Genomic DNA, 10,206 nt, shown 5'->3' with positions numbered 1-10,206 from the left:
TTTTTTTGTTTTGTTTTGTTTTGTTTTCCTTTAGAGATCTGATTGTTAAACCTTTACCAGCCCACCATGGATGACAGTAGCTTTCTTCATAGGGTGTGGAGGCAGGCTAAGTTATCTATGAAGACCACTGCAGGGATCCCTGGGTGGCTCAGTGGTTTGGCACCTGCCTTCAGCCCAGGGCCTGATCCTGGAGACCCGGGATCTAGTCCCACATCAGGCTCCCTGCATGGAGCCTACTTCTCTCTCTGCCTGAGTCTCTGCCTCTCTCTCTCTCTCTCTCTCATGAATAAATAAATAAAATCTTTAAAGAAAAAAAAAAAAAAACCACTGAAGCATAGTAAAGGACGTGTTGGGCCCCATGGGTGGAGAATCACAGATAGAGTGAGAGGAGCTACAGATGCTTCTAGGTAAGGAAGAGCCTCCTGCAGAAAAAGAGCTAGAATCCTCGTGAGGAGGCCTGGGTCTGGGTATCAAACAACCCTATGAGGGGCTGCTCCCCTACCCTCTCTGGGGATACCAGAGCCAGATCTAAGGCAGCCACTGCCCCCTCCCTGTGCTGAACTGTTCTGTTCTGTTTTGACAGATAAAGCTGGTCAGAAAAGGAGAGACCAGATGGCCTCACTAGTGCCCAGCCCTTGACTTGCCCTCCTGGGAGTTCTGACCCTAGTCAAGTCCCCCCTAGTGTCAGCCCTAACCTTTCCCCCCTCTTACATCCCAGCCCGCTATCCAGGGCTCCATCCTACCTATATGAACAACGCCCAACTTCTGAGCCTCTGCTGCATGCCAAGCACTGTGCTACATACTTCCTGTTATCAGGCTCCCTCCACCTCCCATGGGAAGTCATCTTATTTTTCAGATGAGATGACAAGCTCAGAAAGAGGACATGACTTACCCAGGGTCACCCAGCCAGCAAGTGGTGGAGCCAGGACCAAGAGCCAGGCTGTCTGATTCCCTACTGGACACTTAACCCCACACTAGAGCTTTCAAAGGGAAGATGGTATCTGTTCGACTCCTCCCTTTGATGAGGTCCAACATGTAGGTCAGAGTTGGAAGGGACCAGAGAAATGACCTAATCCTAATGATTCTCAACAGTTCATAAATCCATCCCACTGCCCCAACGAACCCCAACTTCGCTATCGGAGAAACTGCTCTCACGGTGAGAGAAGCAGAGGCCTCTTTTTCTAAGAAGGGATGTTTCTGTTGGTCTGTTTATCGTGTAGGTAGGGTCAGGCTGAATAATGGTGATTTCAGCGTTGTCACTGAGAGCCAATATTATTGCTATGGCTTTAAAACACAAACAAAAAAAGAATCTATTAGTCACCAAGGAGTGTAATAAGCCCGTTGAGTAATCAGCCTGCCGGCCATGGTACCTGTGAACCACATGGATGATAAATGAAATACCACAGCCAAATTCCTGGACACTTGTGAGTGGGTGTGAAGCCTGTGGGCCGGGAGGTCATGGGCCTTGTTCTGGAAATTCTGTTTCCTACCAGTGGACTGAGGACCCCTGCACAAGTTCAATTTCCCAGTACACAGATGAGGAAACCAAGGCCCAGAAAGTCAAAATGGTTTACCCAAGGTCACCAATCGGGTTCAGGACAGAGTCAGGGCCAGAAGCCAGTTCTTGCTGGCTGTTCACAATCTGGGAGGACAGCAAGTGCTTTCAAGCTGTGGCTGGGGTCACATGGGGTGTTTGTTCTCCATCTGTCTCTGACCTGTTTTCCTCCTCCCTCTGACATTCCCTGGCTGGCCTCAGACCCTCCCCCCTCCTCACTTTGCAGATAAGGCTGCCAAAGTTTCAGAGGGACCTGGGGACAGGGTGTGGCTTCCGGAATGTCCAGCCTTGGGGACGGGCTGGAGAGAGACCAGGATTCGTGACTGCTTTCCCCTTCCCCAGGCCTGTCCACTTGCAGCTGTGTGGGTGGATCCAGACACTCTGGGAATTGCCAAATGGACAGAGAGACCAAGGCTTCCCCAAATTCCAATCAGAAAAGGCCTCTTGGAAGGAGTAGAGCCTGGGAAGGATTTCGCCAAAGTTTTCACTTCTGAGCACACTAGATATTAGCCACTGGTGCGAGCCAGCCATTTCCCTTGCCCAGCCTTAGTTTTTCTCCTCTATAAAGATGCTCATCCATTCAGCAAAACTCCAATAGAGTGCCCAGTCATCAGAGTTAATCAGCACTTACCGTGTTTCAGGCACTGAGCTAATCACTCTTCATGCGTTCTTGTATCTCAATCTCATGGCACCCTTCAGGATAAATTTTATATTTCCTGTTTTTATGACAAGGTAACTGGGGCTTGGAGAGTTTTAACAACATGTCCAGGATCCATATCCAGGGTCCAATGGGAAAAGCCGGTGCCACATTCTGAAGATAGTTTAAACTGGGGGATGGTGTCAGCTGGAGCAGGACTCTTAGGTGAACCACGGAGAGATTGAGGCAACCCTCAGAGGATGCTGGGCATTGTGCACAAAACCATCTATGCTGAGTCTGAGAGGAGGGTATCTGGCGACCTCCATCATGACATCACTGATAGGCTGCTGGTCACCTTGCAGCTGGGTGCCCACTGGCAGAGCTGGAGAGGCACAGGGCTGTCCCAGTGCCCATCCCCTGGCCAGCTCCCTGAGTAGCAAGTGTGGATCCTGTGAGGGGAGCTGGCTTCTAGGAATAACAGCAGTGACAAACCAGCCACCAGGAAATAAGTCAGGTCTTTTCAGACAATTGCTGATTTAATTCCCCAATAGTCCTCATTCACAGATGAAGAGACGGAGGTCTAGAGAGGGAAAGTGACTAGGTCAGAGTCACCCAGGATCATGATTGTGACCAGGGTCTGTCTGCCCCCAAGCCCATGGATTTTCACTGACCCTAGCTCCAATCTGTGTTTGTTATAGCACATTGCATGAATCACCATACCTCCCTAGGCCTCGGTTTCCATGAAATGAGAAAATCCATTCCTGCCCTTGTTAAAAAGTGTTAGAAGATTTCAATGAGGTCATAGATGTAGATGATGTGCTTTCAAGTTCTGCCCATGATTGACATTTTGCTCTTATGTGATTTTAGGAAATATTGGTGACTCCATCGCCTAAAAGAATCATTTCCTCTGGCCTGCCCCATGCCTTAAAATTCCTTACTTAGAGATACTCTCCAGGGTCTGATTTGTCCCCAGTAAGTCCCCTAGCAGAGTGGTATGTTTGGGGTACAATCACCCATCATCATCAGACAGTAGGGCCTTTTACAACATTGCTATATGTTTGGGTCAAGTTCAGGGGTTTCTAGGCAGGCAGATGATCTGGAAGGATGAGCAGTTCCTCTAGACTTGGATCAATTCCTGTTGGAAGCTCAATCCCCTCCTCTTAGAGGCAAATATACCCCCTCCCATGGAGGACAGAAGTGGGCAAGAGATTCTGCGGCCACCCCTGCTTTGGGCCCCACTAGGTCTGGTGACCCAGGTCTGGAAATCAGAGAGATGGGCTCTGGGAGTCCCCGCTGTGTGGTATCTAGACAGGCCTGTTGGGTGGCCAGAAGCTTCTCAGAGGTAGTCTGGCCAGTACAGAGGTCAGAAGCCAGTGTGGGTTCTGCTAGAATAGACAGGCAGAGTGAGGTCAGAAGTAGGATATGGAGGCAGGATGTCTCAATCATTCCCTGCAGGATTTGAATTTATAGACATGACTGAGTGTCTGAGACGATGTCATCTGCAGCAGTGAGAAGGCCCTTCTGGGCCAGGGTGATGTCTTCTGGGATGTGGAACTGGGGTATCCCTTCCAAGTGGGTCCCCTGTCCTGTCCAGTGCCTGCGATGTTTGCTGGCAACAATGACCTCTGAAGAGTTGGGTCTCCGGATTGTAAATCCATGAACACACTTAGACTGATAGTAGTAAGACCACAGTTGGCAGAATGGTGTGCCGCTACACTTGACGGGCTTTTCATTTTGGTGCAAGTTTAGGTTCTGATGGGTCCCCTATCAGATGAGCAGTTGCCTGGCCTGTGGGACGATCTGTGGCTTATGTGTCCCAGGGGAACATGTAGCCATGTGTCTGTGGTTTGGCCTCCAGCACTTATGGGATAGGGGCAAGATCAAACATTTATAAACATAGGTTAAGGCCTGGGGCAAGACAGAGACTCATTTAAGGGTTTACTTACTAGATTGGAATTTTAAAAGGAGTTGTTTGAGGAGACTAATTATGTATCTCAGTTACACTGGCTATCTGGGATCTGTTAGGGACATGAAAGTTTTATCGAATGTCTCTTCCAGGAGGCGGGCGTTGTGTATTTTAAGAGGTGAAAATGGTGTCTTGGTTACTATCAGCAATGTCTGTAACTCTGAAGGAAATGAGAAATGTCCTGATAGGGCCTGGTATTGTGGCTTTAATACATGTGGGGATGTGTGGTTTTTATTTATATTGTGGGCATCAGTGAGGCAGGAGATGTCCAGAGCTCTTTATCTTGTACTGGACAGTTTTTAGGTAATAGTTCAAAAGTGAAGATGGGACCATTCATCAGTCAGAGCATCCAGTGGAAGACAACTGACTGCCTGAAGTTTGGCCAAGTGTATTGTTTCTTGGGTCCTGTCCTTTATTAGGGCTAGTCAAGCTAAGGGATGGAAATCAGCAGTGTTCCTTTGATTTCTGTCATGTCATATGCTAGCTAGCTGTGCCACTCTCCCATGCTGTTTACTCAGTTCATCCCTGAGAGCTTCCCAGGTTGTCAAAGAGTCTGGGGAGGGGTAAGCTTCTCCAGCACCATGACATCTGGAAAGGAACTGAGGACAGGGGAAGCCACTGCCTCCTGCAGGTGGAATGTGCCAGAAGACCCAGGTTTGGCTCAACCCTATCTTAAGGAGGTCTTGGTAGCATTGCCAAGGTTTTGGGGTGCTGTTTCCATGACCTAAACCATAATGGGCAGCTGGGTGTGGAGGGTCATAGGCTCAGGGTCTGTGAGAACTTCTATTTCCAGGAGAGCCCAGTAGGTAGCCCAGGCTGGATGTAGGAAGGGAACTGGCAACATGAGTAGATGGAGAGGGGCAGCCAGTATCCATAGGGTGGAGCCCCCCACCCCCCCGCCCCCGGGAGGGAAGTGGTGGAGGTGCCAAGGGCCAGTGTACAGAGCAGACCACCTTCTGGGAAGGGCTCTGCAGACCAAGGTGGCCACCGCACGGTCATGGGTTTGCTTCAAGGTCTCTGACCTGGCTTACACCATCAGCACGGTGACCTCTGTCTGCACAAAGGCAGGTCTCTGGTTTCACCCTATGTAAACGGGAGTATGGGAATGTGTATCCGTTGCCACATTACAGAGAAAATTTGCATATTAGATAATGAGCCTCAACACATTGCAAAGCTCAAGAATAGCATAAAACAATTCTTGATGTGCCCCCTTCCCCCTCGCCTCAGGTCATCTGTCAACCAGATGGCGCACCCCTCAGAGAGGACCTCCACACTCCCTCCTCTCTGCTCTCCCACTGCCCGAACTGTCCTCTGTGTTCATATTTAAAAGGTTTTGGTTTTTTTAGTTTTTATGTTGAAATACTTATAGATTCACAGGTAATTGATCAATAGGTTTAATTCAATTCCTATCAAACTCCCAGTGAAGCTTTTTTTTTTTTTGTAGGTATAGACTAGATTATTTAAAATTTATAGGGAAGGGCAAAGAAACTTGAAGCAAGCGATTTTGAAAAGAGATAATAAATCACATAGCTGATTTCAAGATTTATTATAGAGCTACAGTAATCAAGACTAAGTGTTATTGACAGAAGGATGGACATAGATCAATGGAACTGAGTAGAGGGCCCATAAATAGACCCTCACAAATATAGACATTAGAGTCTTAAAAAAACTATTTTGAAATAATCGTAGGTTCACAGGAGGTTGTAAAGATAGTACAGAAAGGTCCTGTGTGCCCCTCACCCAATCTCCACCCATGGCTACATCTTAGATCATTGCAGTACAATGTCAAAACCAGGAAACTGACATTGACATAATGCATGTGTGAGGTTGTGTCCTTTCATCGCATGTGGAGACCCACGTTAGCACAACCACAGTTAAGATACAGACCTGTTGCTTCACCACAAAGATTTCCCTGGGTCCTGGTGGTCCAGTCGCACCACCTTCTCCCCCTCCCCCCGGCTCTTTGCACTCCTCTGCTTCCTGGTTCTCCCTTTCCTCCACCTCTCATGCTCCCCGCTCCTCTGGACACCTGGCTGCCCCTCTGGTCCCACCTGTGTCACCAGATGCCCTCCATCCATCCTGTCCCTAACCCCTAGCAATTACCGCTCTATTCTCCATCTCTGTCATTTTATCATTTCAGGAATGTTAAGTAAATGGAAATAAACAGCGTGTGACCTTTTGAGACTGGCTTTGCCACACAGTGACATGCCTTTGAGACCCGTCCAAGCGGCTGCGAGCATCCGAGGTCCTCCCCTTATTGCTGAGTGGTGTGCCACAGTCCTTTGTGAAACTCATCCCTTTTCCTTCTCCCAGACTTCTCTTCCCTTCCTGGCCTCTGAGCCAGATACTTCCACCTGGTTCCCCCTCATCTGAGCTGTGAGTGGAGAGAGGACGGAGGTTCATGGGCTTGGGGCTGCAGGAAACTGGCCGGCGTGCAGGTCAGTGTGGCTTTTTTTCTTCAGCCTTGGGGTGAAACACGAAATGTGCACAAGCCAGCCACACAGACCATCCCGGGGCTCTCTGGACTGCCCTTGCCGCTCAAATTCTGTGTCCTTGTCAGATTGCATTTCTGCTCTCTCCTCCCCTTGACCCAAGATGGTTCAGATTGTGCCCATCTGCCATCTCAGCCCCGTGTGGCCAGGGCCTCCGTGCTGAAGGTGTGGATGCTCCACTATGGATGCTCAGACTGGGAAGCCTGGCCCCACCGGCTGTGGCAGCCTCTGGGTGTGAGAAAAGGACACATGGGCAGGATCTTGTGACCAAAGGAAAGGCTTGCGTGCTGGGATCTGGCCCAGGGGTACCGAGGAGTGGAGGTTAAGTAAATGGAACAGCCCTTACTGTTTTGCCATTTTGCCAGGGCTGCCTGTGTCAGAATCTTTGGCGGTGGTGGCGGGGGCGGTGGGGGTCCTGGGAGGTCTCCTAGCTCTGAGCCCATGCACTGGGTGGTTGTGAGCAATCCTCTCTGGGCCTCACCTCCTCACCTCCTTAGGCCTCACCTAAGGATTTGGATCCCACAATCTCAGGCCCTTCATCTGTGACCTCAGGATACCCAGTGGCCTCTCTCTACCAACAAAAACCATTCCTGGTTCCCAACTGTGTTGAGTGGGGGTTCAAGCTCCTCAGGGCAGCAGTCAAGGCCCTGCATGAACTGACCCTCAGCTCTCACCACTTTCTGCTGTCTCCTTTTCTGCTACAGCCGCATGGAGCCAGCTGTGACTCCTCAGCCTCACAAGCATCCTTCTCTCACTGATCTGCTGTTCTCAACTCCCAAAGCAGAGTTACCTTCTCTTGGAAGCCCTCCCTAACTGCCTTCGTACCCCATACTTGTTTTCTCATCCAAACACCCCACTGTTCTCCTCTGTCTCAGCCTGTCCCTATACCTGGCTGGCCACTCCCAGCATGGTGTATGGGGACCGAGGAAGAGCAACACAAGGCCCTAGCAGTGCCAGGCGTGACACAACCCTCCAGCCTGGGAGGATGATGCCACCTCTTCCTCCTCCCCTCTTCCTCCCCCATCCTCCTCCTCCTTCTCTGGCTCCGTGGGTTGTTCTGCCCCCGGGGCGGGTGAACTCACACTCTGATGTGGCTTGGCCAAGCCTAGTGCTTTCCTTTGAACGCAATGAAAACCAAACAACACATCGCTTGTCATTGTAGAAAAGTCAGTAGGATGGAAAACTGCCTCTTTCCCCTCCTCCCAACATGGCCCCACACCAGCTGGATTTTCCTATTCCTCAGAGCCCAAGCTCTCAGGAGAATATAGAATTCTGGGATCTCGGAATTACAGGATAATGGAACTTTAGACAAATGTAATGCTAGAATGCTAGAATCCTATAATCATTGCATCACAGAAAGACACAATAATGATATCTTCATATTATGTTATTTTAAAGCCAGTTTCCTTTTACAATGCGGAATCTTTGCCTATGGAATCCTAGAATCTCCAGCATGTTGTTGCCAAAACATTGGGTTGGACCCAAGAGACCACCTCTTGCAATAGCCATGTGCTATGGACTGGATGCTTGCCTCACTCCCCGGCCCCTTACATTCATATATTGAAGCCTTAATTCCCAGTGTGATGGTGATTGGAGGTAGAACCGTTGAGAAGTAATTAGGTCATGAGGGTGGAGCCTTTGTGAATGATTAGTGCTCTTATAAGAAGAGACACAAGAGAGACAATCTTTCTTTCCATCATGTGAGGACACCGCAACAAGGTATCCGTCCATCTGCTCACCAGGAGGAGTGCCCTCACCAGACCCCAAATCAGCAGCAGCTCCATCTGGGCCTTCTCAGCCTCCAGAACTGTGGGAAATAAATGTGTGTTAAGACACCATGAAAACTCCTCTGTCCAGGGTCACAGCAAGTGAGAGGAGGGCAAGGCTGTGGTCCTCCCAGCTGAGCACCCTGCCCTACACCAGACCCAGATGTCCTTGGTGCTGGGAGGAAGACCGTGGTGATGGATGGACCCGCCTCTGACCCCAACACCACTGGCCCTTCAGCATATAATTCTGGTCAAGGTGCTCAAGCTCTCTGACCTCCAGATTCATCGCGGCAATGGCAGCACGTCATTTTACTTGATCAACAGAGTGTTAGCTCGTGTCTCATCAAGGTTCTAAGCTTTCTCCCGATGCGAGGCACTTGAGGTCTTAAGCAGTGCTGGGCTCTCGGAAAAGCTTTAGTGACCTGACAGGACTCAGAGGTGCAGGGCAGGAAAACCAGGATCCTGGGGACAAAGCCGGGCTTAGCCCGTGAGCCACACTGAGGACACTGATCTCAGGTCCGCTGGGGAAGGGCGCACACGAGGCCTCTGGTTAAGCTTTTCTTGAGTGTCTACTCTCAACCACCAGCCTCCCTGACAGTAAATCTAGAACATTCACTTCCTTGCCTGTGCCTCAGTTTCCTCGATGGTAGAGTCCAGAGAGCCACACTCTGGGCTCGGTTCCCAGCCACCCCACCAGCTCCTGACCATCCATGCCTTTCCTCTCTGGGGTTCAGTCTACTTATCCAGGACTTGGTCCCTAGGTCTACAGTTTCTGGCGGGCGGGCTAAAATCCATCCTTTTTTTTTTTTTTAAGAGTTTAATTTTTTTTTAAAGATTTTATTTATTTATTCATGAGAGACACACACAGAGAGAGAGGCAGAGACACAGGTAGAGGGAGAAGCAGGCTCCATGCAGGGAGCCCGATGTGGGACTTGATCCCGGGTCTCCAGGATCGCGTCCCGGGCCGAAGGCAGACGCTCAACTGCCGAGCCACCCAGACATCCCAAATCCATCCACTTCTTAACCTACAGCACAGTGTGGGCCAGAGGCCCCGACACACACACAAAGCCAGACTATTCGCTGTGTATCAGAAGGGACAGCTGTGAGCACCGGGTCTATCTGTCACATGTGCCTTCTCACAGGTCAGGTACTCCTGCCCTCATTCCTGCCCCCTCCCCACAGAGGGTGGTCGTCTTCTTTTAGGTCACATAGCAAGAACTTGGTCAAGAGGTGTCTGGACCCCAGTCTTCTGTCTCCCTAAGGCTGTTTCCTTGTTTTGTTTTACTCTACTGGGTGGCATTTGGCTTCATAGTCTCTGACTTATTTACATATTAGGAGAGAGGATTGAAGTTGAGGGGGTGCCTTTCAGGACATTAAAGCCAACTGAACCTCCTGTGCCCTTGGTGGGAGGTCTGGAGGGGCCTGCCCTGTCAGCATGTCAGCAAAGTCAAGGCCCCTCCAGAGGGGCAGGGATGCAGGAGGGGTGGGGGGCGTCAGTGGGGAGGGTGGGGGCTGGGTTGGGATCAAGTTGCCCTGAATGGAAACAAACTCCAACCCCAAACCAAACCCAAATAAAGATTCCAGGAGGAACTGGGTGTCCCAAGCCGCCCCAGGCGAGGCTGGGACAGGGAGGGGTCAAAGGATGAAACTGGGGCTCCCCGGGGGCGTGCAGTTCCCAGGCCTCTGCTGAGCAGCCCTCCCTCAGAGACCAAGGCAGATGGAATTTCTATCCTGTGAGCCTGCAGCCAGCCAGTGCGGGAGAGCTGCTCCAGGCCTGTGTTTATCTCAGC

This window comes from Canis aureus, chromosome 23 (genome assembly GCF_053574225.1).
Source record: "Canis aureus isolate CA01 chromosome 23, VMU_Caureus_v.1.0, whole genome shotgun sequence".
Lineage (NCBI taxonomy): Eukaryota > Metazoa > Chordata > Mammalia > Carnivora > Canidae > Canis > Canis aureus.
This window is presented reverse-complemented; position numbering follows the sequence as displayed.